Genomic DNA, 24,903 nt, shown 5'->3' with positions numbered 1-24,903 from the left:
ATTGCATTTCCTGCACCTAACCTCCCGAACATCACAGCTCAGCCGTGCCTCCCTGACAAGCGCTCAGAATGCTTACAGGAGCCTGCGGCGGGCGGAATCATCCACCACAAAGCCTATTTAATAATAAAGCGTTGAATAGCTCATGTAACTTACTGAATGCTGTACTGAAAGTGAAAAACGGAATGGTTGCACGGGGCCGGGATGGTGGTCAGCACGCTGGTTGTTGACCCTGGTGACCCCGTGGCTGCTTGGGAGCCACGGCCGCTGCCCACAGCCCAGCATCACGAGAGGGGGTCTCCGGCACATCACTAACCCGGGAAAAGACCCAAATTCAAAACTCAAGGCACAGTTTCCCCTGTGCAGTGCTTGTGCACCATCATGATGTCAAAAGAGAATTGTAAGTCAAACCACTGTAAGTTGGGGACCGTCTGCACACGGCAAGAGGGAACTTGTCAAATTTTGGAACTGGCCGGCGGCGGCGGCTAGACATTAGGAGTATACGACATGCCGTAGAATTATTCACTGTAAAATGGTTAATTTTATAGCGTGTGAATTTCACCTCGATTTACAAATGAGAAAGAACTTGTTGCTAAATATTCAGACAAAAAGGCTGCACCAGGAAGCAACTTAATTGGACTTTAAGAAAATGACATGTGCCCGCAGATGCAGGAAACAGGGATCAAGGGAGATATATGAATATTGTTCCTAGGAAAGGATTTTTGAAGAGAGGGACACAAACCTAGACTGGAAAGTATAATATGAAAACAAATAGTAACACCAAATCCAAATATATCAATTATTCCCATACGTATACACTGAACTTGCCAGCTAAATGAGAATGTCAGAGTGGATTGCAACACAATGCAGCTCTGAGGCTGTTTGCAAAAAGACACACCTAAGGCATGAAAGCACTGAACCGTGGGAAGGCAGAGAATGGGAAGAGATACATCAGCCCAGTAACAACCAGACACAGCCAGTCTGGCCACGTTCATGTCAGCCACAGAAGACTTTAAGGCAAATAGCTTCATTAAAGACAGAGTTTCTGCGCGATGATTAAAGTTACCAAAGCAATATAACCATTCTAAACATGGATGCACGTTATTAAATAGACTCTGGATCTACACCGAAAGTGATGGACCTGCAGGAATAAACTGATAAATCACTGTGAAAGTGGGAGAATATAGCACACTGCTTTCCATAAATTATACTTCAAACAGCCACAAGCATTCAGCCAAGATACCGGAGAGTCGAATGACACAATTAACAACTTTCATCTGACGGCACACTCAGAAATATTTATTATATTTTCAATAGGGCTTTAAAGATGTCTCAGCAAATTTTAAAGGAAAGTTATCACATGAATCTAATTCGTTCCCCAAACTCTAGGGATTCAGCTGTGACTGTGGGAAAAAATGGGGTCCAATCTTAAATGGACTGAAGTAAAATTTCTGCCATCGAATAGACTACAAAAAATGGAAATGAAAATGTGTAATAGAAAGCATTTAAAAAGTCATGCTTCTTCGGGCTCCCAGCTCGGCGGGGAGTCTGCTTCTCCCTGTGCCCCTCCCCACCCCGTTCGTTTTCTCTCTCTCTCTCTCTCAAATAAATAAAATCTTTTAAAAAATAAAATACTTCTTGCCTATCTGAGTTTGTGAAGTGAGAGCTCATCTGCTAGGTATTTTTTTAATTGCGGGAATAATGCAGAATACAGTTTTGTGCTCTGACGTTAACCTTATAATAATTTTGTCACGTCACTGTTGTCTTTTTCCTAGGAACTGCTCCCCAGCCCTTAAGCTTCTCCCTCCTTCAGCCAGAAATCAAAAGCCTCTAAATATAAACTCATGTCAATAAGACACCTGCAGACCAACACACCCAGAAAAATCAGAATTCCTTTTAGGCTCCAGCTGGGTCAACCCCCTACACAACATATTCTAATTCCCACCTCAGTCAAATGCATTTCCTTTGTTAAGGTCTCCGTTGTGGTAAAATAAAAGGTGACATCTATCCCCCCCAGTCAACTGAAGGTTTAAAGTCAGACTACCCACGGCTTTTCCTTTTCTGGAATATAGTCAATACCAGATCTTCCTCCCACCACACAAACCTGTCACTAATTTTCTGATCAGCAACTGGCTCCCCAGAGCTTTTTCCAGAAAACTGCACACAGGCCTTAACTCACTTGGATCTTGTTCTACGGCAGACTAGTCCTTGAGCCAAAGCTTCAGGAGGACTATTTGTCTTGGTAGGGTGGAAAAACATACTAGGTAAAGCTTTGCATTTATTAGCAATGGGACATGATAAAAAGAAGGCTTTGAAAGACAAGGACAAGGCACCACCCGCTCGCTTCCCTTGCAAACTTGGCCCTCCGGCAGGGTCACTGAGTGCTAAGCCCCAGAAGAAAGGGCCTGGTTGACGAAGGGCTTTAGGGTTCCTCCCATCAAGTTCTTAGCCTTCTGTTCCCTTTTTCACTCAAGCTGGAACTGCTTTTCTCCTATTAACTTGAGACCTCAGCCAAAGATATTTTAGGTATAGGGAAATGAAAATAAAGAGCTCTTGCTTCATCTCCTTTCCCCATTTTCAAGGGAGTTCATGCTTAGAGCCGTGGTTTTCAAAGTGTGGTCCCTGGACCAGCAATGTCAGCCTCACCTAGAAACTTACCAGAAGTGCAACATCCCAGACCTAATAAATCCAAAGCTCCCGGCCACAGCAAGCTGTCACCATGTGTAAAGTTTGAAAACCACCACTGAGAACATTCCAGTCTGTCTGCCGTGTGAGCCAATGCATCCCTGTAGCTTCGAGTGAGGTCCAGGTTGCAGTCGTGGTTACCCACATAGCCAGGCAGAGTGGTGAGTGAGCTGGGAAGCCCCACCAGAGAGACGGGGCAGTGAAGTGGCTGGTAACACCAGTTACCACGTTAGTACAACGCTGCGGCCTTTGAGCTGGCATGCGCAGGTCCACTAGGAAATCGAGATGATCTCCCAGCCCTAAGGCAGGGGCACATAGAGCCTTGATTCTCCTGCAACCACCCCCTCAACACACTAAAGGTACGAGATGATCTGACAGACCGTATTAGAAATAGTAAATTCATGCTAGTAGCTCACTAGGCTGATGTCCAGCAGAAATATAAGACCTACAAATTGGCTCTACAAATTGTGTGTGTGTTAAGCTGAAGGCCAAGAGTCAAGAGGCCGTGAAGAGAGAGGATCACAGACCAGATCAGACCCTGAAGGCATCAGAAAAGGACATGCTCTGGAGCAAAGGTGAAATTAACCTTAAAGAAGAGAAACGCCTTGTCCAATGAGGCAGAATAGGTTGGAATACAGGAAAAATATTAACACATCAAAGTCAAGTACATGCATCTATAATATATATATAATGTTATTCTTTCTAAAACTAAGAAGCACCAGGCCATCAAGTAAGATATGGTTTCTCCAGAGGGGCCATAAGTCAAGTAAAGTGTGATTATTGATCTCTCTCCCTAATCAATGGATAGTTCTTTGTAAAGAGAAAAAGATTCAGGATGCAGAAGGCCAAGAGCAACCGTTCAAGCTCAGAATCCCTGAAATGAAATGGCCCAGAAGCAGGGACGAGAAAACGAATCACGGCCACACTTACCTCGTGCACCTCGGGATGAGGGCAACATTTTGGGCACAGATCTGAATTTCACACCCTCCCCACCGCCATATCTTGCTTTGTTTTGTTTCTAGCTTTTTTTATTATGAAAAATTTCAAATATAAATTTGACAGAATAAGATACTTGTATACCCATCACTTAGACTCAAGAAATGTTAACATTTTCCCTTAATTGCAAACATTATATGGATATGTGTTTACCTGTATAAATTTATTGCTGAACCACTTGAAACTGGGTTAGATATCATGATATTTAGCCACTAAACACTTTAGCCTGCATCTCCTATAATAAGAAAAAAATCTCCAAATAGCCTTGATACCTCTATCAAGTCTAGAAATATTATCAAAAATACCCTGTTAGCTCCCAATGGCCACGTTGGAGTCAGATTTCCCAAACTGAGCAACCGGCACTTTCACAGTTTTTTTTCAACCTAGAATCGTATCAGGGAGTAAGCGCAACATTTGTTTTATACCTTTTGTCACTTTGAAACCAGAACAGCCCCGCACACAGGTGGCTGTTTGATCCCCATGGACTGACACTTTGAGGCGTCTCAGACAATCGCCTTGTAAAGTTACCACGTTCCTCGTGTGCTGGTTCTCGGGCTGGTGTTTGCTGGACTCCCGAGTCTCCCGTACGCACTCTGGACTGAAGCCCTGCGTAAACATCGATGAACATTTTAGGCAAACCGTTGCAAAGAGAGTGCTATCACTTACACTGACTCAGCAGGGGGCGGGCAGCGCAAGCCGTGGGGCCGACTTAACATTAGCGCTCTCTGTTTCAAAGGAACCCTTAACCCTTTGCAAAGAGCAAGGAGTCCGTAGGGTGATGCTGAGGCCCCATCCAAGCACTCTGTTGGCTGGTGCCATCTCCCGCGGGACTCACAAGGGCTCCTTCGTTGAGAGGCAGCTGTTCACCAACACGCTGTTTTCTTCTTCCCTCTGGGTCCTGGATGGGTGTATCAGTCAGCTCCAGCTTCATAACAAACAGCCCCAAATCATGGTGGCTTATCACAACAAACACTGCTTGCTCCCAGAGCTGTGATTTGGCTCTGGCTCAGCTGCAGTGTTGGGTGTGGCTCCAGGTGATGGGTCAGGGTCACCAGGCATCCAAACGAGGAAGCCGTGGCTCCCGGGGGCCTGCTCTCCTTCCGCGGGATGAGCTGAGTGCGAAGGAGAAAGGGAAAGTGGGACGTGCCTCCCAGAGCCTCTGCTTTGGGCCAGCATGCCGTCACTGACCCCCACCCTCATCAGCCACAGCAAGTCACACAGTCAGCCCCTCTGCTCCTGGGGCAGAGGAGAGGAGGTTATTTCCTACAAAAGTTACCGAATCTGCCATCATGGGATTGAACTTTCCACTCTCCTGAATTTGGACACAGCCATGTAACTTGCTTGGGCCAATGAAATATGAGCAGGTGTGTGGATTTACTTTCCAGCACCTTCCTTCCACTTCCTCAGAGACCAGCAGCATCCTAAATGACCGAGTCCCTGTGGAGGATGATGCGGATCAGAACACCTGCGAACCCAAGAGTGATACATAGTGAAGGTGAGAAACAAACTCTTGTTTTAAGCCACCAAGACTTTAAGGTTGTTCATTACTGCAGCATAAAACCTACCTATCCAGACGAATAATAAACAAGGTAAAGCTTACTTATTTCCTCTTCACTACGAATTTTCAGAATAAGAGTTGTGTACTAAGAATCCGCATGGTAGCAAAGACAGTTTTATTTCCCCTTTCTCTTGTTTTTCCTTTTCTCTTACTTTTTTTTTTTTTTATCATTAAAGGCTGACATTTTTATTCATACGATCAATCACAAACCTTCTTCTTTTTGATGCTCATATTGTCCCAAATTTGGCTGGTGAGAGCCCTTCATCTGGGTTCTTTCAACAGGACCCAGTCAGTCTTTGGCATTTCCTCTCATTCTGATACTGTGAGAGATCTTAAGCTCGCCTTCAATATCCCCTGCCTTAAACCTAGAACTTGCCATTCCTCGAAGGAGTCCTGATTCTTCTAGTGAGAATGGTATTTTAGAAGACAGCACCTGAAGGTCAGGTGTGTTCATTGCTCCCGGACATAACGGATTCCAAGCCCTTTCACTGGACAGAGCAAACTCCTGCATTTTCTCTCTCTGTCCCTTCTCCCCACCTCCCCCATATGTATGGATGCATAATATAGATTAACAGTTCACATGGATTAGGTTGTATATAATACTGCTATAGTTTATATGGATTATGTGCAGATTGTATTACATTAACTTTGTGCTTGTATTGATATTAACTCAGATTTGATATTATAGCCCCCCCCCATTAAACTTCTTTGTTTCCATATTTTGTCTTTTCTCATATAATGAAAACCTTGAACAATGCGCCCGGTGGTCCTGTGGATCTGTCTCTCGCTTCAGCAGTGTGTGGATGGAACAGACACAGGGATGCCCTTTCTACCAGCCTTCAACCACAACCTTTCTTCCAGTCCCAACCTTCAGAGCCATCTCCTTGGCCACAATCTGCCTTCGGGACCAGCCAACACCCTATTTGGAGCTTAGCAACTTATTACCAATCCACCATGAGCTCCCAGATTCGCCAGAATTATTTCACCGAGGTGGAGGCCGCCATCAACCACCTGGTCAACATGCATCTGTGAGCATCCTACACCTACCTCTCTCTGGGCTTCTATTTCCACCAGGAGGGTGTGGCTCCGGAGGGTCTTGGCCACTTCTGTGAGTTGGCTGAGGAGAAGTGTGAGGGTGCTGAATGTCTCTTAAAGATGCAAAACCAGTGCAGCGGCCACGCTCTCTTCGCACGCTTGCGCACAAACCATCCTAGGATGAGTGGGGTGAAACCGTGGACACCATGGAAGCCACCCTGCCTCTGGAGCAGAGCCTGAACCAGACCCTTCTGGAGCTGCATGCCCTGGGTTCTCCCCACGCAGACCCCATCTCTGTGACTTCCTGGAGCCACTTCCTAGATGAGGAGGTGAAATTCATCAAGATGGTGGGTGACCATCAGAGAAAGACATGTATCATATGACCTCACTGATATGAGGAATTCTTAATCTCAGGAAACAAACTGAGGGTTGCTGGAGTGGGGGTTGGGGTGGGAGGGATGGGGTGGCTGGGTGATAGACACTGGGGAGGGTATGTGCTATGGTGAGCGCTGTGAATTGTGCAAGACTGTTGAATCACAAACCTGTACCTCTGAAACAAATAATACATTATATGTTTAAAAAAAAAAGAAGAAGAAGAAGATAGCAGGAGGGGAAGAATGAAGGGGGGGAAATGGGAGGGGGAGACGAACCATGAGAGACTATGGACTCTGAGAAACAAACTGAGGGTTCTAGAGGGGAGGGGGTGGGAGGATGGGTTAGCCTGGTGATGGGTATTAAGGAGGGCACGTTCTGCATGGAGCACTGGGTGTTATATGCAAACAATGAATCATGGAACACTACATCAAAAACTAATGATGTCCGCATAGCCAGAGGAATGTTGAAAAAGAAAAGCAAAGCTGGTGGCATCACAATTCCGGAGTTCAAGCTCTATTACAAAGCTGTCATCATCAAGACAGTATGGTACTGGCACAAAAACAGACACATAGATCAACGGAACAGAATAGAGAGCCTAGAAATGGACCCTCAACTCTATGGTCAAGTCATCTTTGACAAAGCAGGAAAGAACGTCCAATGGAAAAAAGACAGTCTCTTCAACAAATGGTGTTGGGAAAATTGGACAGCCACATGCAGAAGAATGAAACTGGACCATTTCCTGACACCACACACAAAAATAGACTCCAAATGGTTGAAAGACCTCAATGTGAGACAGGAGTCCATCAAAATCCTAAAGGAGAACATAGGCAGCAACCTCTTCGACCTCAGCCGCAGCAACTTCTTCCTAGAAACATCGCCAAAGGCAAGGGAAGCAAGGGCAAAAATGAACTATTGGGACTTCATCAAGATAAAAAGCTTTTGCACAGCAAAGGAAACAGTCAACAAAACCAAAAGACAACTGACAGAATGGGAGAAGATATTTGCAAATGACATATCAGATAAAGGGCTAGTATCCAAAATCTATAAAGAACTCATCAAACTCAACACTCAAAGAACAAAGAATCCAATCAAGAAATGGGCAGAAGACATGAACAGACATTTTTCCAAAGAAGACATCCAAATGGCCAACAGACACATGAAAAAGTGCTCAATATCGCTCGGCATCAGGGAAATCCAAATCAAAACCTCAATGAGATACCACCTCACACCAGTCAGAATGGCTAAAATTAACAAGTCAGGAAATGACAGATGTTGGCGGGGAGGAAATTCATTTAACCTACAACAGAAAGACAATAATCACAATGGCCAATTATAATTCAGCAGTTACTGCTGTAATGATTTACGTCTAATAGCTCATTTAATCCCTCTGGCAACTCTCTGAGGTAGGTCATATGATTATCCCCATGACTGATGGGAAAACTGAAGTAACTTGCCCCAAGTCCCAGAGACAGTAAGTGGCCGAGTCAGGATTCCAACCAGAGTCTTGTCAGAATCCAGCACCTCAAGCTCTTCCCCCAAGAACCATGTGTTTGGCGGCGGTGGAAAAGTTAAAGTCTTATTCAACATGTGGGATTCTCTATTTCCTGTACAAATGAGTGATAGGAGCTGTTGAGGAAGCCCTCACGTCCCATTTCCCATTCCAGTTAAGCCACTTAATCACCTATGTGACTGTGGAGGGATTTTCTTGCTTAGAAACCAGGCTTACCAAACTCTTACCACTCAAGTTACAAACACTCTAAGTACAAACTACTTGATATTGTGAGTGTACCTGTGAGCACAATCCACCTAAGTGGGAAAATTATGAGATCTCAGAGACAAGTTTGGTGTGCTTTTGTAAGCGGCTATTTTTGTTTGGTTTTCTTTTCTAGATTTTTATTTATTTGCCATGTATGGGTGACTTCAGCCTCTTCAACGCTTGGGCTCTTGGTTTCTCTTCTATCCAAGTATTTAAACCTGGGCTCCAGGCACACAGCACGACTTTAGGTGGGAACAACTCTCTGGTCTTCCGGGGCCAGTTTGATAAACCAGGTAATGACCTTAGGGTACTCCACCAACAAACCCTACATTTCAAAGGTACCTGCCAAATGGAATGTAAGAAATGAAAAAGAAACAAATTCCCAGGGTATAAAGTGGTGACAAACCCTCTTCCCCTCGGCTCTCAATATGAAGTCCCACCATGGAAACTTACGGTCTTTACTGCCACCCTAAGAGCTTAGACCAGGTGCCCGCCAACGTCCGTCCCTGGCTCCCATCCAACTCCTGGGCTATGGCCATGTAGTCAAGTCATGCAGAGGGAAAGAGGTGAATGGGTGAATAAAGGAATTCATGAATGAAACAACCATTGTTGCCCTGTTCCCTCTGCTCTCTGTTGTGGTCATTATTCATCCGAGGACATGACAGCAGGGAGGGTAGAAAGAATCCGAGGAGAGAAGGGAGAGGACAAGCTCAACAGAAATGTCTAGCCGATCCCACTTACAGAGAACAGAAGAGTCTGGCAAGGTTTGAGAAGATCAGTGGCCATATTAATCCATGTCATAATAGCTGCTGCCCCAGAAAACCCCAAATCCCACTGGAATGTGGGCTTGTTGCTCACATTCCAGTCCCGTGTAAGTGTTCCCAACCGGGCAGCTCTCCTTCAAGCAGTGACACAGATGACCCAGAGGCCCCATTTCCTTCCATTTTTGTGACCATTTCATCTTCAAGACTCGGTTTCCAGCATCGCTGCTGACATCAATATCTAGTAAGCAGACAAGAAAACAGAAAGCGGACAAAATGCTTTTTAACCACCTCAGCCTGTAATAAGAGACACACATCAATCTACTCACCAGCCCCATCCAGATGCAAGGCCATCAGGAAAGGTGGCCCTTGGAAGGGGAGCATGAATTTTTGGTGGAAACTTATCAGTCTACATCATCATAGCCTCAAGAGGGTTTGTCAGGGTCCTGTTCTAAGAATATGTGTTTGGGGAAACGTGGCACCAGGAAGGAAGGCAAAGGAGGAAAGGTCACAGGCTGCCATCTCTCAAACACCCTAGGTCTGGGCAGAACAAATCAGCATCCATCACAACTGTGAAGCCAGGTGCAGGAGACCTTTCCTCTCTTCCTGAATGCCTCGCTCCCCTCCGGTGTTCTCCTGGCAGGCATTTGCTGCTTTCATGGTGACCCCAAGCTCTCGGACGCCTCCAGAGGTACCCTGCTGTTTTCCCTGAAGACACGGCTAGGGGACCAGCTAATCAGGAACGAGGATGCCCACAGGTGAATTGGGTCCCATCCTTGATATATTTGGTTTTAATGTTTCTTATTTTCATAACCTGAGGACTGTAGAGACTTTGGATCCCTCTGAAATGATTTAATCATGTTGTCACAGTCCGATTCAGCAGAAATTTGAGAGGCAGGTCGTCCCTGGGATACCAGTCAATCCCAGTACACAGCCAGCCGTGTATGAGTAAAGGCAACCCACTACTGAAACACTAATAAATAGGAATTAAATACAGAAACTAATAATATCTCTTTCATAATCATAGTTCTTAATACTTTATAGAGCCCTTTAGTATCCACGTACAAATCCAAACAATGGAATGAAATAGGGAAAAAACCCATATAATCTCCATTTCATTGATGAGGAAACAGACTCAGATGAGCTAATCGCTGGAGGTCTCAGCTGGGAAGGAGTCGGCTGAGACAAAAGCCAAGATACTTTAACTCTTGGTTCAGGGCTCTTGCAGAATGCTGGGGAAATGGGTCTTTCTTGAAATGGCCACTATTTCTAGGGTATTTAGAAATCTGTCTTTCATATTATCTTCTAGCAAAGAGTAGCCTGTTCACCTGTGTTCCCACCTGGGCTAGCACGTGAGCTCCCTTCCTCAATTTCTCTTGGACATGTATTACCTCTCAGCTCATGTTTGGATTTTTCTCCTTCTCTGCCTTGAATATTTTCTGATGAACTGGGGGAGAAAATGGTTTGTATTTTGATTAAAGTTACAAGGCTGGTACTCCTGCATTTACTTCTCAATCCACAGAGAGCTTCCCACAGCTCCTGCTGTCTTCCTACCCACCCCCGCCAACCAATGCCCCACCACAATGATGCCCTCTTTCTCTCTCTCTCTCTCTCTCTGTCTTTTATCCTGATAACTAATAGAAGGAGCACTAAACCAATGGCGTTGGAATGCGGCAGGAAGGTGAGTGAAGGACTGTGACCGGACACAGTTGAAAGAGGACTGTAGCTAGGACCACAAGAAGGGAGCACATTCCTTCTCAAGTCCCCACACAAATCCGGTCGGCCACACAACAGGGCATGCGTGTACTTGCTCAGGAGAGACTCTGCCTCATTCACGCCACCTCCCCAGATTCTCACCTGTGCTCTGGACACTCTGTTCTTCCTTTCCCTTCCCTCATTCATTCTCTTCTCCAGAAACTATTTCCTAAGTAGTCATGCTTGATCCTGCTATTTCCGCTCATGGCTTCCTCTCAGAATTTACCACATTAAGATTCTAGCAGTGTTTTCTCTGATATTTCGTGGCTCTGAAGTTGAAGGCGTCCTTGTAGGACTGGGGTTGGCAAGCTACAGGCCAAATCCAGCCTGTGGTCCAGCTTTGTAAGGATCCCAAGCTAAGAACGGTGTTTGTATTTTCTAAAGGATTGTAAATCCACTCAAAGATTTATGTTCCACAGAGACAGAAGGGCCCACAAAACCTGAAACCTTCACTCTCTGACCCTCTGCCAGAAACGTTTGCCAGGCCCTGTTCTAGACCCCACAAAACCTCTGGTGTCTTGTCTATTGCTATCCTCAGAAAATTTTGTTATTTTTGGAGATTCTCTCCCTAATTTGAAAGCAGAGGATCCAGGATTCCAGGGCAACCAGTTGCCCATAGGAGCTGGAAACAAAAGCCCCTCATATTTGTCTTCCTGTGGCATGACCATTATGAGAAGAGTTTAGGATTTCTTTTCATTTCAACTTACTGTCTGGGGGTTGGCCCTAGAGAACAACTCCACAGATCATGGCCTTGACATTCCCAACATCTGCGGGGTCCACCGGAGAACCAGGGGAGGTGGCCCCAGTGTGGGAGGCAGCAGGAAGGCTGTGCAGGGAGGGGGGTGATCTGAATAACTTTTCCCCCTGGTGCCTCCCACGTGGTGGCAACAGGATGTCCCGAGCCTCACCAGAAGGGAGACCAATGTTCCGATTTTCCCCTCATTTGAGTGATATGGCCTCGCTCTGCCCCGACCCCCTATCAGCAGGCTGAGGTGTCCTTGGACAAGGGAAGGGCCTGAGAGGCCGTGACGGCAGTGTCCCCAGGGATCGGGACATCGGCAGGCCGGGTGTGCTGCTAAGCCTGACTGCTTCTCCAAGACAATCGTCAGAGCTAGGGGATGAGTGTGTGAGTTTGCTCATCCCAGGAAAGCCTCTGCTAAGAGCCCCGAGTGTTAGGAGGGGAATATGCTCTCTGCCAGCAAAACAGGATGCAAGCAAAATCACGCAGGACCCACAAGACGCTGAAGCAAGATCTACAGACAAGACCTACCTAGTTGTAGGCACATGCGAGCTACAGGGCAGACTAAACCCACAGGCGGCAAGACTTGACTTAGGAGACAGATATAAACACAAAGACAATAATAACGTCAAGAGAGACAGACCCTGTGTGGTCTGGAACGCTGCTCTTCCTAGAATGGACGAGGTCCGCACAGTGATTTTCCCTGTTACGTGAGTGCTTATGTGAACGGTGACTTTTTCATCTAAAGCCCTTGTTGAGGGTCACAGGGTGAGAAAGGACCGGAGACAGAAGAGCGGGTCAGATACCGGGAGAAAGAGCCCAGGTGAAATTAGACGGCGGGGACACTTTGCTTTGGCCACCTAGAAGCCAGTGACCCCCCGAACCTCAGTTTTCTCATCCCCGAAGTTAGCACAATCCCTGCTCTTCAGGAGTCTTGTGAGGATTAGAGGCTCTTTTTCTAATGTGACTGGCTCGGGGCTGAGCCTCTGGGGAAAGGGAGGGTGTGCAGGTGACAGCCCGGTGTTCCAGGAAGCACGGCGGCCCGAGCGTCAGGACAGCGCAACTTCCGGCGGTGATCCCACACTTCTGTGTCCGTCTGGGATAAGAGATTCTCACAGCAGTCCCACGGTGACTCTGGGAGCTGCAGAAACCTTCCACTCTGGTTCAGGAATTATGGCCAAACGTGTGCAGGTCAACCTCCTCCCGTCCATGGCTTGACAGGCATTCCAGACTCCCCAACGCCCTCTGCCTTTTCTGCCTGTAACCTCACATCTCCTGATTTCGGACATTCTTAGCCTCCGGGAAGCCCCCCAAACACCTCCATGTGGTAAGAGATACTCCTGTCCGAGAACAGGAGTGAGTGAAGGAAGAAACGGAACGAGGAAAATGCGCTGCCAGAGACTCACTGGCCTGGAGTGTCCCCCCATTTCCTGCAGCATGGCTGTCTCTGCGAGGGTGACCAGGCAGGAGCTCTGTTTCCACATTTGCAAAGTCTCTGGGATTACCGGTCATGAAAATGCAATCCAAAATTGGGAGAATCACTTTGAAAGCAATGAAGCATACCCTGGTGATAGGAGTATCACCTAAGATTCAGCAATTTCATTCCCAAGTATATAATCTGAAAAACCTTGCACCAGGAGATACAAGGATATCCCAGCAGCATTGCTTATAAATGAGAAAGCGTGGAAATAAACTACATGTCCATCGAAGGCAGGATATATTAATAAATCGTCACATCTTCCTACCATGGAGCAGTATCTATTGATGAATGTAAGTTAACTGTTGTACCTCTAAAAGCATGGATAAATCTCAGAAAATATAGTCATGAGGGAACAAAAAGAATATATGTCCATTTATAAGAAGTTTAAAAATAAGCAAAACTAGCTAACATATTATTTCAGGATAGCTGCATTTGAGATCTAACCATACAGAAAGCTAAGGGGGTGAGGGTCGCCCATAGGGGCTGGGGGTGAAAACCCAAGAATTGTCAAAGGAACGGGCAGTGTCCTCATTTTCAGCTGACTGGTTGAGACTTGAGTGTTTATTTTATGATTGTAATTACATGCTTTAAACTGTGTATATATTTTATATACATCGTTGGGTATGAATAATTTATTTCACAATAAAGAATTAATGTAACTCAGATGAGCACGGGCCCCTTGGGCAGCCCCCACTCTCGTGCACGCTGTCCTGAGCCCAACAAGGGCACCCGAGCGGCCCGGGGAGTCGCGGCAACTGGACTAAAATTCTGTAGGGTGGAAATGAGTGTCACTTTTTGTGCAGTGCACGGCAAAGCTATGCACCTCCATCCCTCCTTTTCTCTACGATGCTTAATGTGCTCTTTCTCCAACACCTGTCTCCTCTGAACCTTCAAGAAACCCCTCTGTCAACCGTGATGATCAGATCAATTCTCCCACTTCACACGGCCCGCCGCCCTGCCGGCCATTGCCCCCAAAGCATGATATGCTGACCGGGCGCTGACACAGAATTTTAAATCTCATCAAACAACAACAACAACAACACAAACCCAAACAGTAATTATCACAACCAACAACTTTCAGAAAACAAAAAGCACAGATGAACAGGTGCCAAAAAGCAGAAATCCAAGCCGACCAGAGAGTCGATTATCTCTCACCAGCAAGTTAGCTTCCATGTCACCAGGAGAACAGAGGCTCGCTCAGTTAAGGATGTCACCTCATCATTTGGTGAGAAAGTAGAACCGCTGGGTGCTCAGCTCCCCATCCTACCTATACCCCCCCCGAAGGCTCTCTTCTTCCAGATCTCCCCAAACCAGTGCACGGCCATCCATTACGTCAGAGACATGCCTGCCTCCTGTTTTCATCATCCACGCCCACAAATCTGATCACATCAGCAAATCTAAATCAATGTTTATCTTTAGAACACCTCAAACCTACATCCTGGGGTCTTTCCTGCCATTACGTTATCCCCGGACGGTAGGGTCCCCTCCACCCATGATGCTCCTGCTACATCTCCTCCCCACCCCCACCCCCAGCGTGCTCTGGACGGGGACCAGCGCAGGTCCCTGCACAACCCCACGTGCCTCCCGTTTCTCCACCCCAAGCCTCTGCTGGAGAATTCCCCAGTTCCCTCCCACGTCACCAACTGACAAAGACATCGTGTTCCTCTTCACCAAAGTAGGGATACCTGTCAGTCTCTTACTTATTCCTGCCATGACAAATGAATTACAAATGGCAGCCACTACTTCTTGTTTCCCGCGGCTTTCCCTTTGGTCTCGTCAGTTTCTGCTACTTGCACACATGCCTCCCGAGGGTCAGGACCTCCTGGGTCGTGTTTATCATGACTGTCCCGGCTGCCAGCACCGTGAGCTGTATCAAAGAGCTGCTCGATGTGGCGACAAGCAAGAGAAGGACAAATTCGTCCTAAGCCCACAATAACAGGACATCAGTCTCAATTAATTCACCGTGTCTTCTGTGTCAGTCATTGTGTGGGGGAGACAGAAATAAAGGACAAGCAATCCCGTGCATAGAGCGCCATGGCAGGAGCGCTAGGGAGGGGACAGCAGCAGGGCCCCTGGTCCCGACGGCGCGGGCGGGGAGGGAAGTCAAGAACAGCCACACAGAGGAGTGCATTCCCTGAGTAAGCCCGCTACGTGAACCCGTACGAGGAACTCACCTGAGAGGTTAGTGCTCCAGCATCCCTCGTGTTCAGTGAAAGCAGAGCTTCTACAACCAGAGCTGGGCCCGCCGTCCGGGAACCTTCTGGAACTGTGTGTTAATGAGAGGCTCCTAGAGCTGTACTCTTAAAGGTGCTCTATCAAAACCTTTATGATTAGAAAAAAAAAGGCAGGTAAGGAGAGAGTAATAGCCAGACCCTGAGTATAATCATCAGTTTCTAAGATCTGTGGATTCACAGGTGCCATTTCCGAATTATACTCCATTAAGAAGAAACACCACACCAAGCACTTGGGATTCTGCTTTAAAACACAAAAGTTATAATTAGAAGGACCTTTAGAAATAATCTTGTTCACCCTTCATTTTATATTGAGGAGACTAAGACCAATACATTAAGACACTACGTGTAATCAAGACACTTGTGATGGTTAATTTCATGGGTCAACTTGACTGAGTCATGGGTGCCCAGGTATTTAGTCAGATATTATTCTGGTGTGTGTGGATGAGACTAACGTGTGAATGGGTGGGCTGAGTAAAGCAGACCGCCCTCCCCAGTGTGGGTGAGACTCATCCAATCAGTCAAAGGTCTAAGTAGAATAAAAGGCAGAGGAAGGCAGAATTATTCTTCTCTGCCCGACTGCCTTTGAGCCGAGACATCAGCCTCCTGCCTTTTGAATTTGTACTTGGACTGGAACTTACATCACTGATTCCCTATTCTCAGACCTTCGGACTCAGACTAGAATTATACAATCAGCTCTCCTTGGTCTGAACTCAGCCTCCATCATGTGGGAGCCAATTCCTTATAATAAATCTCTCTTCTTCCCTCTCCCTCCCCTCCCCTCTCCTCCTTCCCTCTTCTCTCTGTCTGTCTCTGTCTTTGTCTCCCTCTCTCTCTCTCTCTCTCTCACACACACACACACACCCCGTTGGTTCTGTCTCTCTGAACAATCTACAGTGATGAACGGCAGACCAAGGCAATCACCACACCCAGCTCAGCACCTTCTCCAGCCACCAGTGGTCCTGGAGCTGGGTCCAACACCGTGCCCTTAGCAGCCTCCTCCACCCTGGCCCTGCCACTGTCCCGTGGGCTCTGTGTCCGCATGGGTGGCCTGTCCAGACTCCTGCCTTCTCTCTTCTTTGACTTTTCCATCTCTCTCAACCTTCTCTTTACTTCTGCTGCAACCAGATTCTTTTCTTCATGTGAAACAATACAACCCAATACCCCACGCTCTGAGAATAACCTTGTATTAAGACAGCCGGTTCACCGAATTCCTCCCAGGGTCCTGTCTGCCATGACTCATCCATTCGCCCCTTCTGACTTCACTTCCATGCACATCTGGCTTGACGTCTACGGCCTTCTCTAGAAAACCACCACTTGCCAACATCCTAAGCCTCGTCTGTCTCCCCGGCATTCACGCCCCCTCCCCACAGACTGTGACTCAGTCGTGTCCATGGTCAGCTCTCCGCCTGTTTGCCCAGGCGGCTCATGGCTGCCAGGGGAGATCACACAACTATAAGTGAATGCGAGCAGACTTGTTCTGCACAAACATGCAGTGTTTCCTACTCAGCTGACTCCAGATGCCAATAATAATTACTGCAAGATTTCTTCACTCTCCTCAGAAACCTGATCCCTCTACATCTGAGTTCACTCTCAGAAAATTATTCATGTTCCTCCTTCACAGAAGATATGGAATCCCTTAGGCAGGGCTCCCTCAATTTTCTAGCCACAGCGGGTCACGTTGTGACCCCACAAGACGTGCCCAGATCTTCAAACCCATGGTGGTGACCTTATTTGGAAAAAGCATCTTTGCAGGTGTAATTAAGGATCTCAAGATGAGATCGTCCTGGATGTAGGGTGAGCCTTAGATCCCATGGCAGATGTCTCTCTCAGAGAAAGGCAGAGAGGTTTGGGACACCGAGAAGCCATCTGCATGAGGACAGAGGCTGACGGTGGAGGCATGCAGCCCCACACCAGGGAGCCCTTTCTCAAGACGTCAGACCTTGATGGCCCATTAATTTTAGACTTCCAGCCTCCCAAATGGCAGGAGAATAAATCCCTGTGGTTTGTAAACCACCCAGATTGGGGTAACCTGTTACTGCATTTCTAGGACACCAGTAACACCCCCCACATTGACACCTGCGTCCGTCTCCACCCTGCTCAGTCCCAGGGTAAGGCTGAACACCTCCTACTTACGTCTCCCCCTGGGCTGTGGCTCCCACAACGAGGCCTCGGGGTTAGCGCTGTGAGTCTCGAGATAGACGCCTGGGTATGAATCCCAGCTCCACCACTTTCCATGTGGCCTTGGTTCCTCCCAGTGCCCAACTGTGCCTCAGTTTCCCCAACTCAAAAAATGGGATCCTAACAGCAGAACCTCTCTCGGAGAGGCTGTGTAATGAGACAATGCTCTTAGAACTGTTCCTTCATAAGGACAGACACGATAACTGATTAACTCCGGCTGCCTTCTTAGGGACCTCACTCCCTACTGAGTGCTCCCTCTTGACCCCTCGGCCTTCCGTTCTTTGCATGATAACTTCTGGGAGTACTGAAACACTCTCAACCACCCCCTTTCCAAAAACAGAACATCCCTCCCTCATCACACCTGCCCCTCCAGCTCCCGCCTCACCCTTAGCTTCCAATTCACAAGGTGCAGATTGACTTAATAAGCTCACTGTCTCCCCTTCCTCCCCTCTCCTCACTGTGAACTCCCTGAAGCCCATGATCACCCCCCCAGGACCCCACCTGACAAGGCCACCCATTACTAAATCCCAAAGAAAACATCAGTCCTTCTCAGGAACGTGCATGCTGTGCCGCATGCAGCCTTTCCAGAAGCTTCTCCTAACCAGCTCTACAGCAGCCCACCTGGTTCTCTCCCCCTCTGACTGGTCTCACTTGCTGGCTTCTGCCTCCTCTAACAATTCCTTAAACGATGGGGGCCTCGGGGCTCCTTCCTGGCCACTCCTGCTTGCTCACCCTGCATTCTGGGAGCTGTTGACCACAGCCCAAGCATCAGTTTACCCTCAACAGGAGGGTGACTCCTAACTTGTATCTCCGGCCCAGATTTGTCTTCAGAGCACCGGGCTCCTACCTCCAGACGCTCACTGACATATTTGCCCCACGCATTAGATGTCTCAAATTCAGCACATCCAAAGGGGAAACACTCCTCTCCCCTGGCCATCCTGAGAATCTACTTCTCATCCGGTACTCCCTGTTTCACTAAATAAAACCTCCAAGTGCCCCTCTGCTCAAGACAGAAAGCTAGGCTCTTCTCCTTCCCTTACCTCCTACAACCAATTTCCAACAAGTCCTATCCATGCAATAATCTCTCTTGGATCCATTCACTTCTCTCTGGCTCCCGTAATAGAAGCCAGGGCCACATCGCACATACCTTTGCTCTCATGTCCAGTCTGGCTCCCCCTCAGTCCTGCTCCAAATTTCAGCTAGAATAACCTTTCTAACATATAAATCTGAGTGTGGTCACCACCCTCTTACACATACATACTTAAAATCTTTCACTGGCTGGTATTTGCTCCTAAAATAAAATCTTGGAATAAAATCCAGAGGTGGGGGCAGGGTGGGTGACAAACTTCCAGTTATAAAATAAATAAAGGCAGTCAAAAGGTGACAAACTTCCAGTTATAAAATAAATAAATAAATCCTGGGGATGTAATGTACAGTATGGTGAGTATAGTCAATAATATTGTACCATATATTTAGAAGTTGCTAAAAGAGTGGATCTTAAAAGTTCTCATCACAAGAAAATAAAAAATTATAACTATGCGTGGGGATGGATATCAACTACACTTATTGTTAAAAAAATCTAAACACCTTAAAAAGGTTTATCAGCCTTTCCATCATCTGGCTCTCACCATTAGGTTTCGGCCCCATAGCCCTCCTGGCATCATTTTGTTCTTCCCTGCCGTCATGGGTTAATACCCCTTCTTCCAGGAAGCCCTCCATAACTCTCTAGCTTCCAGGTATTCCACAACATTCTCTGGACTTCCCCTACCAGAGACCTCACCAGAAGTCTTCTGTGATGACCTCATCAGTGTTTCCCACACTGTAGAGAAAGCTCTGCAGAGACCAGTCATGACTGTCTTGCTCCCCGATATCCCCACGGGCTCCCAAAACTTCTGACACAGAGTAGGTGCTTCCTGAAGACTGCCTAAGTAAATGAGCGAACACTGCTTTTCTTGTGAATGACTCAGTACTTCAGCCTGGCGTTTCTCTGAATTCTCTGTGAATCATGACAATTTGTATATGTAAAATGACCATAATTAAGAGTTATTGACTGAATTAAAGGAGAGGAAGCAATTAGAGTGATTTATCCCTGAATTCTCCCATAGCATAAGTTAATTTGAAGGAAAGGAATTACTGAATGAAAACCTAGAAACCAAGAGCAGTTTCGTGGTGTGACCTGAGCATCTCATGGAGAACAAGCTTTAATGGACATGGTGCCCCGGGCCAGTTTGACTATAAAAAAGATCACTTACGGCAGACCAAAAGGGTCCCGAATGGTCAACTTGGAAACTATGAAGAAACGCATATTTTATTTATTTATTTATTTTAATTATTTTTTTAAAGATTTTTTATTTATGTATTTGACAGAGAGAGAGAGCACGAGAGCAGGAACACAAGCAGGGGGAGTGGGAGAGGGAGAAGCAGACTCCCCAGTGAGCAGGGAGTCCGATGCGGGGCTCGATCCCAGGACCCTGGGACCATGACCTGAGCCAAAGGCAGACGCCTAACGACTGAGCCACCCAGGCGCCCCGAAACGCATATTTTAGTTAGGGAACCAGGAGGAGGAGGACTTGGAACAGGAAGTGCTGGGGGACTAAATGCAGATTTGCTGAACAAGACACCTCCTAATCTGGACAAAGTTGGTTTCCATAGCAACTGTACTCCCATGCCTTTAACCGACAATCTATTTCTTACTAATGCTGTTCCAGGTGAGTCTAACATTTCCTTCTTCTTCTTTGATATACGGACACGGATGAGGCTTACAGACGAGAAATGTACTGCGACAGGGCGGATGGGGTCTCGGGCCAAAACCGAGTCAGAAAAGAACGCATTTTCGTGTTGCTGCTTTAATACACAAGGAAAGTAAAGGAGCCTCTAAGAAGTGGAACTCACATGCCAGGGGGAAGTGCCATGTGCAAGAACGCGGACCTTGCCGAGAAGGAAGGTTTTATTTAGAGTGCGCGCTGGAAAACCCGGCTGGCGACGTTGCGCGGGCTTTCCAGCAGGTGGCGCCCTGCAACAGCCAATGCAAAACAGGCGCTGAGGTCCCTAAGTCACACCTACATTTGAAGAACTGAAATCCTCTCCCTCTTGAGATCTATACATTCTGCTCACACACTCAGGAGCCTGTGGAATCCATGTCCCCCGTAAAACACACACACACATGCTCGGACGCACATTCCTCTGCTAGGGAACAGAGTGCCAACAGCACTACATTATGAAAGCAAACATTCACAAGCCGGGTGTACAAATACGCACATAGATGTGTGCGAGCTGAGTCTGGTTCTCGGGGCCAATCCATCTCCTCCAAATGGGCCTGGAACCCCGTCCAGTAAATATTCCGCCTGTCTCCACAATGACTAACCCAACGATCCGCGCTCTCTTCAAACGCCCACCCTCCCCCTTCTCTGAGGATGTCATGACATGACTACTTAATTTAAAAGAAGGCGGAGGCCTTGGAGGATGAGGAGGAGCTACCTCCCTCCGTCATCAAATGAAATCTCTTATCTTCCCGACGTCAGCCGTTCAAGCCTGCACCTGCACGCACCTGCACGCACGTGCACACACCTGCACGCATCTGCACACACCTGCACGCACCTGCACGCACCTGCACACACCTGCACGCACCTGCACGCACCTGCACGCACCTGCACATACCTGCACGCACCTGCACGCACCTGCACGCACCTGCACATACCTGCACGCACCTGCACGCACCTGCACGCACCTGCACGCACCTGCACATACCTGCACGCACCTGCACGCACCTGCACGTACCTGCACGCACCTGCACGCACCTGCACACACCTGCACATACCTGCACGCACCTGCACACACCTGCACACACCTGCACGCACCTGCACGCACCTGCACACACCTGCACACACCTGCACATACCTGCACGCACCTGCACACACCTGCACATACCTGCACGCACCTGCACACACCTGCACATACCTGCACTCCATGCTGTCCGCGCTGCAGTGAGGAAGGAGCACCCACCGGCTTCCCAAAAATCCTTCTCAGGTTCACGGCATCTTAGTCCCCCCACCTTCGCACCGACCCCAGCTATCATCTGTGCTTGGCTTCTCTCTCTCTTGACTATTCACACTCCCCTTCGCGATGATTTCCTTCCCCGTGGATTTCAAGGGGCTCAAGTCTCTGCCGCTAAAACACAAACTCAGTGGGTAGAGGTGCAGATACGGGATGGCCATGAGCTGATCACCGTCCAGACTGAGTGATGGCTCCACGAGGGATCACGGTACCATCCCATCTAGTTTATTTATGTGTGAAAGTGACCATAATCGGACATTTTAAAGTAAGAAGACAACAAATGTCTTTCTTCTTGCTTGGCGCCCCCTGCCTTCCCGCTCACAGCTTCTCAGCCAAACTCCTGACAGTTGCCTCAACCTGCTCACCTCCCTCCCGCACGCTGTCCGCTCCCGTCCGGTTTCTTGCCCTGACCCTCCACAGACGCCGAGACAGCTCCCACCACCGACTTCCATGCACTTAATCTAACGGTAACTTGGGTTATGACCGTTCTGGACGTGTCGGTAACACCACAGCCCTGTGCGGACACTCCGGGTACAACTTCTCTTTCTCTCCTCGATGTTGGAGTCGTCTGAGCTTGTCCCTGGCCCCTCTCACTCTGCACCTTCCGCCAGGTGACCTCACGCAAACGTCTGGCTCCCAACATGCAGAGGACTCCCCAAATCAGATCATCAGTTCAGACCCGGGCCCAGCTCCCGACCTCACACACACCTGACCCGACATCTCTTGGAGATCTCAGAGCACCTCAAAATGAGAAGTCCAAAGCTGGGCTCACCATTTTCTGCCCTGCACCTGCTCTTCTTCTTACAGTGTTTCTTGCCTCGGTCAGTGGGATGCGAGCCAGAAATCGTGGAGTCGTCCTGGGCAACTCCTTCCTCTTTCTACCATTTCCATTCTGTAACCAAATCCTGCACATTTCGGCTCCTGCATATCCCTACAACCCAGCTTCTCCACTCTGTCTCCACCACCACAGCCACGGCCACCACCCCCTCCCCCCAGCCGCGCCACGCCCCACAGGTGGAACTCTCCTTCAGCTCGGCATCTACCCAGGCACCTTCCACGCTGTTCCCTGAGCTGCAGTGGGAGCAATCTTCCTAAAATGCAAATCTGATCATGCAGCCTCTGGCTTAAAACCTCCAGGGGTTTCCCTTCGTTTTTCGGAAAAGGACACGACCCGCTGCAGTGCCAATGCAGCCGTGTGGGGTCATCCCCCCACGTCTCTCTCTGACTCCGCTTTGCCGCCACCTTCCACCTCCCTCTCCCTGGTGGGGCCACCCCCCTCGCCTCTCCTCCTCTGTTCTCTCTGCCACCTCTACACTTCAGTCCGGGAAGCTCCTTCCTTCCTTCTTTCTCTGCCTCGCCGTTTCCCACTGATCTTTCCGACTCAACTCCAGGGCCACTGCCGAGAAGAAGCTTCCCCGGCCTCTCTGAAGAGCTCAGCTCCCCCACCTCAGACTTCCCCATCCCGTGGATCGCCCCTTCACTCACAGCCCCAATTTTATGTGTGATCATCTGTGTCTTCTGCTGGTCAGTGTGTCCCAGGACCTAGCTCAATGCTTGGCACAGAGTAGGAACTAAACAAATGTTTGTTGAATGAGTAATGAATTCATGTGCATTCCCTGCCAGGTTTCCAGTTCCTTAACCTGTCTCCGGAGTATCTCCCCCTTCATCTCTGAGTGGATGCTCCGGGGTCACAAGCTCATGTTTAATATTAATTTATTTCTTTTCTTTTGTAACTAGGGTATGCCAGGCACCACTTTTATTATCAGATTTAAGGCCAGCTAGTTACTTTTGTATCTAAAAAGTGTAGCTATAAGGAATTAAAACCCAAAATTTGTACTAGAGTGTAGCAAAAAGTGTAAGACTTCAAGGAAATGCTGTGCTTGGCGAAAGCCACTTAGCCTTCGCTCCTGACACCTGGGGGTCGGCAATCACTCTCCTCTGCTGTTAGGAGCACGCTCAAGTATAAAAAATTTGAAAACACTGTTAGAAAGTTTGTGCATAATTAGAAAAGAAAAAAGGTTTTGTATTCCTCCAAAATAAATATAATTGGTTCTAAATTGTCTGCTATTCTGGATGCTGCCATTTCTCTCCTCAAAAGTGGCCTATAGATGTAGCAAAAGAAAAGATGATAAGGGGCTGTTAGTGACTTCCAGGTGACGCTCCTCCCAGACTCGGGACGGAGGCGGGTCTGAGGCAGGGAACGCTCCCAGGAAGGGCCCTGGCCAGGAGTCAGGAGCCTCGCTCTGGGCTCCTCTCCCCCACACCGTGGGGATGGACTTGCCTCATCCCTGGCTTTAAAGCCCTGCACTGCTCGCCTAAGAGGCTTACAGGGGCCTCTCCACAGGCCTGTGGAGGCTTGTTCCCCAGGCTGCAAAGGATCCCTGCACGACCTCAGTGCTCAGCCCCAGAGAGAAAGACAGGGCCCCCACAGTGACTGCAGGGAGAGGACATGCCCTCAGAGGGTAACTCTGTGCCTTTCTACTCCCCCTGGCACTCCACGATGCCCAGGCATTTCCAAGCGACAGTGACATGTGGCCCGTGGCTAAGTCCCCCACGTCCTCACCATGGTCTCCAGGAAACCAGCCTGATGGCTGGAACACTGTCCACAAACAAAGGAAGCTGGTATGTGTTTGGGCCCCCACTGTGTATCTGACTATCCAGACACTTGGACATTTTACCTTATTTAATTCTAGGTATTATTTGGCTCGTCTCTAGATGAGGAAATCAGGGCTCGAGAGGCCTATTGCATGCCCGGGTCATAGAGCCAGCAAACAGCAAGACCTCAGACTAAGTCCCAGGTCCGCTGTCCCCGGGCTGTCACCTCCTCTGCTGACCTCCTGCTCCCAGCACCTCATATCATATCAAGGTCCCACCACCGCTCCATCAAGGGACCCCTCCTCAGAGGTCCCGGTGGAACAACATCACCCCCACCGAAGCAGAAAGATCCAACTCCGAGGGAGGACACAGAGAAGTTTACAGACATCCTGTTCCATTATAATTTATAGAAATTACTGAGGACATAAACACCGAAATAACGTTTGGGGGAGTAAGTTCCATTTGCTATGGCTTTTAAACACAAACAAAATGCACATTTTTGCTAGTAGGTGACAACCATTGTAATGGCAATAAATACACGTAATTAGTTCTCAGACAGAATGTAAGTGATCCATGCCAGCTCAGCTCTCCACAGATGGTTAATCACTTTTCTGGGTGGATATTGTTATAAAACCCTCCACGGCCGGTGGTACCAGCACCACCACTTGGGAACCACAGGGCCACACCTCGCTGCTTCTAGAAGGCT

The 24,903-nt window shown here is 48.1% G+C and overlaps 1 long non-coding RNA gene across 2 annotated transcripts in view; it reads right to left on the bottom strand.

The window, feature by feature from the left end:
* LOC118521318 (uncharacterized) overlaps positions 1-24,903 on the bottom strand; it is a 78,568-nt gene that overhangs the window by 9,327 nt on the left and 44,338 nt on the right. For both annotated transcript variants that reach the window (XR_013450001.1, XR_004910104.2), the window contains one exon: positions 15,312-15,459. This is a non-coding gene — a long non-coding RNA (uncharacterized LOC118521318). The remainder of the gene's footprint in view (positions 1-15,311; positions 15,460-24,903) is intronic.

Source organism: Halichoerus grypus, chromosome 7 (genome assembly GCF_964656455.1).
Source record: "Halichoerus grypus chromosome 7, mHalGry1.hap1.1, whole genome shotgun sequence".
Taxonomy (NCBI): Eukaryota; Metazoa; Chordata; class Mammalia; order Carnivora; family Phocidae; genus Halichoerus; species Halichoerus grypus.
This window is presented reverse-complemented; position numbering and strand designations above follow the sequence as displayed.